At 36.9% G+C, this 5,693-nt stretch overlaps 1 non-coding gene across 1 annotated transcript; it reads right to left on the bottom strand.

Moving 5' to 3' along the window:
* Positions 1–5,149: 5,149 nt before the first annotated feature.
* Positions 5,150–5,221, bottom strand: Trnat-cgu (transfer RNA threonine (anticodon CGU)). The gene has a single exon. It is a non-coding gene; the product is annotated as a tRNA-Thr (tRNA).
* Between the last annotated feature and the right edge of the window lie 472 nt (positions 5,222–5,693).

The raw sequence follows: 5,693 nt of genomic DNA, 5'->3' as shown, positions 1-5,693 counted from the left end.
GAGATATGCATATCGTTTTCTCGTTCTAGCAAATAGCTTTGTCCCTACTTACGTAAGTAAAACTTACAAGTGTAATCCTGGCCTAACACCTACTTATTAATAAGTATCATTATAATTCAATAAGGAACACAAAAAACAATCGCGCTAGTAACTATTGATTTAATACGAGTATATTCAATTAATTCAATTGAGTTTCAATTAATTCAATTGGGTTTTAGTGGTAATACTTTTTGTTTCAGTTAAACTATTGTAACTTTATTAATGAAATTTCGTAAGAGGCGTGTAAGTAAGATTGAGTTTTAATAATAGATTATTAGACCTTGCTTTATTCTTGTTTACAGTGAAATACGTAAATCAATATCGACGTCTTGTGCTTCTCTAGCTCACATAGCTTAAGTTAAGACTTATGTTTTATGAATGATTGTCCTTTATTTCTAAAATAAGTTGAATAAAATTTGAACTATGTTTTTAGGATGCAGGAAAGCAAATTAGGTTATGTTCACAGCTAAATTAAACGAATTTAAACTATCGTGAGACATATTAACTTAACTAACTTAGCGGTTTCACTCACGTATTTACATGAGCGTTTTTACGTGCAAGTGACAAAAAAAAATACGTGAGTGAAACCGCTAAGTTAGTTAAGCTAAATTAAACTTTTGTTAAATCTAATAAATAATTTTGCGGTAAAATTACCGATTAATAAAATCAGTGATTGATAAGATAAAACTAGAACTGAAGGGTTTCGTAAAAGACGGTGAAAGATTTAATTTTATTTAAAATAATAATATTTTAGCCCCTTTATTTTCCAGAATTAGCTTAAAAATGATAAAGGAATAAAGTTTTCTCTTTCAGTGGTAGTTCACGGAAGATGATTTTAAACCAATAGAAGATATTACTGCAATGTTCTGCCACCAGAGTGCAGCACTAGCCTTTTTACTAAACCCTATGGTTAGTAACTTATACATACTGTACCTTTAACAGGTTTTTGACAAGTTTTCAGAGATAATGAAATATGACATTGATGCATCAAGGCGGTTTGTTTAGAGAGGATCTACCGGGAAACGCGAATCCGAAATTTCGCTATCTCCCTCTTTATCTCGAATATGCAAGAGTAATGTTAGATAACGTCATTTCGATTTCTTATTTCGCGATAGACCCTCAGATTGTGGTAGTGGCGCCAGGGCGCCACCTACGCAGAGTTTCGCGTACCTAATATTCCCTATTGTGACAGGCTCTCATTCGACATACTAATAAATAGACATAGAATTATAGAATCATGTCTTTAATATTATTAGCTAGTCTTTAATAGTATTAGTATGAGCTAGGCAGTTGTGGAAAGTTTAACTGTCTACCTAATGCGTTAATACGTATGTACTTATACTTATTACGTACTGATAACTTGAGATTTGTCAGTTGCAGGCATAGACACAGTTGCATTGTGTCAATTTTACTTACATTTTATTGAAATGTTACAGCGACTAAATAGCTAATATGATAAATAAACACAATTAATTATTGACACGCAGCTTAACTGTCCAACAGGCCCATTTCTGCACTAATGCAGCAAATAAAATTTATCTAGATGTTAATTAAGCTCGAGTAGCTCGACTGTGGACGTTAACAAAACTATTTACAGTGTTAGATAAGGCTGTTGTTTATAGCGGAAGTGTTTAGCGGCGCTCGTCTGGCGAAGTCTGTTTCTGCGACACACTACTATTTGCATTACTTAACGTTCCGTTACTTCTAGAGAGTACAAATAGTTTCTTAGCGTTCTGTACCTCATATACATAGATGAAATGGAACCCGTAGAATTATACGTATGTATGTCTGTCTATCTGTCTGTCCCAGCCAATTGTTGCCGAAACTACTGGACCAATTTAATTAGGAATTTTGCTATAGCGTATTACTGATTAAATGGATGAGTAAAATCACCTTCATCCTATTTCATTAAACATTGCATATGTCGAGCTTTGCATTCAGCTCCGTTGTCACAAAAGCACGTTTATATCTCAGTGGGTTATTTGATAATCTTGGAGGACGTGGACGGTGAACATATCTCTCGCTGTTATCTCGCGTTGGCTTTGTTTCGCTCTGACCTTACTACTTCGATATGAGAAAGTTGTTGCAAACAGTTATTTGATATTTTCTTCATTTTTATTTCAGCGTGGGATTTGGCTGACCAAAAATTTGGTCAAAAAGGTATAATAGGTAGATAGTAGATACTTATGTAAAATCAAAAGTTTAAAGCCGTAATGATAAAAATGTTTGCTCCCTCCAGTCATATCAACACTTCAGCATTCATTAGTGGGTCTGCTGGACCCAGTGGCCGTCATTATGAACTTTAACTTATTCGTTAGGTACCTACCGCGCGACGACGTGTTTTAAGTAGTTATTAAGTACCTTAAAGTGAAAGTTCGTCGCGCGATGAGCAAGCGACGGAGGACCAAACCTGTAATAAAAAAAAATAAAAAAAATTAAACTGTTTATTTCATAAAAGAAATTACAAAATCTACTCTCAGACTTAGCCTAATCTACACTCTAATAGATTGTACGCTAAGTATGGTCTTATTTCTAATATTTCTATTACATATATTATTATTAATTGCGTATGGGTTTGTTAGACCTCTGTGGCTACCACCAGTTTGCCACTGACATAAACGCTATCGAGAACGTAACTTACTGTCTATGCATCTCGCTCGTACTCGCATGTTAGTGCGAGCGAGATGTATAAAAAGTAAATCACGTAGACGTTAGCGTAAATGTCAGTTTTGATACTGTCAGTGTCTCATGGTATGGGTACCTGGTAGCGACCGTTTACCGCAGCCGGCCGCTGCGAGGTCATGGTAGTGTGCACTTGGTGTTCCCGTGGCCCCGCCTTACAGCACCGAGGCGACAGACGGGGGGGTTGTTTAGTGGGTAGACTTGGGGTCCCATCAGCCCAAAACAAGGAGTCCCACATAACCACTCGGGTTCGTCCCCGCGCCCGAGTGGTATGCGTAATTGCATTTTCCCCCCCCTAAAAAAAAAAAAAAAAAAAATGGGGTCCTAATGCTCTACCGTTGTTTAAAGAACTATCAAAAATATTAGTCGACTTCACTGGCGACCGAAGAGCTGGCAGCTTTCTCGCGCAACGTATTTTAGCATCGCAATACAGCGGGGAAATGCTGCCATCATCCTCGGCACCATGCCAAAGGGGCCACATTTTCTAGATGTATTTTAGTTTTATTTAGTTTTAGTTTTTAGTTTTAATATAGTTTTATTTTATAGATAAGTTCGTTTTTAAGAAATGTATTGTTATTTTTTAACTGATTAGGGGCCAGGTTGGGGGGGTAAATTAGATAATTAAAAATGACATACCGGGTGGAGCCTGTAACACGAACAAATAATTTAAACATAGATTGTACTCCTCAAACGATGACACTTTTGTTCAATAACTTGTAAAAATTATGAAGTCTTCAGATTTCCTATTTTTCATACAAACTAAATATAAATATAAATACCTATTATCTTCAATATACTTACGCCATCATCGTTGTAATTGACGCTGCTTGTCATGCTTTAAACATTACCAAATTCGCAATACATTGGGTCATTGAATAAACTTTAAAGTGCACTAAAATTCAAAACACACGTTAGTTTTAAAAGTCGCTGAACAAATGTTGATCAGTTTGAGGAGTACTGTACAGCCTCCAGTAAAATTTTTGTATCCTGTTATAGGCCCTACACGGTATACCTATATTGTGTGACAATATATCAAATGAATGGTCTCGTTGTGTTTATGTTTATGTTATTATACCTAATCATAGCACCACTAACAGATAAATTAAAAGTAGGCACTAATACCAAAGTTTTACAAGCAAACAAGCGTTTCTTTCAATAACCCATCTATGCTGAAAAGTTATTACCTATATTTATAGGTAATAACTTTTCAGCAAGTAAAATATTCATCACGATATCAAGCCTCTCATTATGCCATCATTTCTCTCTCATAAAAAACAAAGCATCATCTCCATTCATCACTTCACAACGTGAGGAACCGTTTAGGAAATTTATAATACAAAGGATACCCCAGTGAACGATGACCTGTACATATAAATCATGTTGAGGGAAATTTGACTCATCCATCCCTGAGAATGGAATCTTAGAGCGGTTTCAGAAATATACGTCAAATTGTAACAATACAAATTCATTGTGTTTGTATCATATAATAATACTCATTATGGATTAATGTATCCCAACAAATATTTATGTCAAAGCATTAATCAAAACGGCCTCCAATTTGAACAATAATATTAATGTATAAAATTATAATGTAAAAATTATTAAGACTGTGTAAAATTATACATTTTAATATTGTCTTCGGTTACCGCGATAGTTACTCATGAAATAAAACTATGAAAAACGGATTATATCGCGTATATTGAATTTATAATACATCCCCACATAATGCATTCTCGGGTCCGGGCCGACTAATCGAGCATTTTGGCAACTAGTCGCCGACTAATCGCCGACTACTAATGTGGCCGGATAGTCGGCTTTCCCGACAACTCGGTACATCCCTAATTTTAATTAGGAAACCGAACTTGGACGAAACTCATTAGTTTCGTCAAGTTCAGATCATTATCTGGCCGACTAGCCGACTAGTCGGCCGACTAATCGGCCATGCGAGCACCGATTAGTCGGCTAGTCGGACAAATCAATAGTCGATAGATCACTACTATCATTACACTAATATTATCATTGCTCTTTAATAAAGCATATTAAAGTTCCGCCACTTAACCCATCCCTCCAAACGAGAACAAACGGTTTATCTGAACAAAAATTTGTCTTTCATTATGAAGGTTAGGCAAAGTAGATTTCAACTTGCATGGAATTTTATCCCTACTCCATTTTATTAAGGTCTGGAAAGGTCGAACGGTGCCGGTACAGTAAAATATATAAGCTAGGAGCGAGCGGTATTTGTCCTTCAGGCGAATTCGAACGTACACTGACATCAAATTGATATTTTAATGATGTCAATTAGTTATCATGCGTTTTGCTCATACTTGTCCGTACATGTTTTGACGCAAGCGAGACACACCATAACTAAATGACATCATAAACGGAGATAGATATCATACACTAAAGAAAAAGTGACCTAGTCCACCGGTGGCCGAGGCGGGAATCGAACCCGCGTCTTCAGCTTACGCGGCTAACGTCCTGACCACTAGACCACCCGGCCACGGCAGTACACGTCCCAAATTCTCGGGTAAGTATATGCTATCCTTGAAAGGCTAGGCGCCTTTGACCAAATCTAAGGGCGAGCAGTACGTACTTGCACCTCCTATACGAATCCTTTACTGGATTACGGTATAGCGAGAGAGATGGTGCTGCCATCTATCCAACTAGGGAACACATCAAATTATTTTTATGAAATATTTTGATTTGTGTTTTTTAAGTAGTCACACTTCTATATATAAATTATAAACTAAGATAGATATCATACACTAAAGAAAAAGTGACCAAGTCTACCGGTGGCCGAGGCGGGAATCGAACTCGCGTCTTCAGATTACGCGGCTAACGTCCTGACCACTAGACCACCCGGCCACGGCAGTACACGTCCCAAATTCTCTGGTGCATGCTATCTTTGAAAGGCTAGGCGCCTTTGACCAACTCTAAGGGCGAGCAGTACGTACTTGCACCTCCTATACGAA

This window comes from Cydia strobilella, chromosome 5 (assembly GCF_947568885.1).
Source record: "Cydia strobilella chromosome 5, ilCydStro3.1, whole genome shotgun sequence".
NCBI lineage: Eukaryota > Metazoa > Arthropoda > Insecta > Lepidoptera > Tortricidae > Cydia > Cydia strobilella.
The sequence above is the reverse complement of the archived record's forward strand: the minus strand, read 5'-3'. Positions and strand labels throughout refer to the sequence as shown.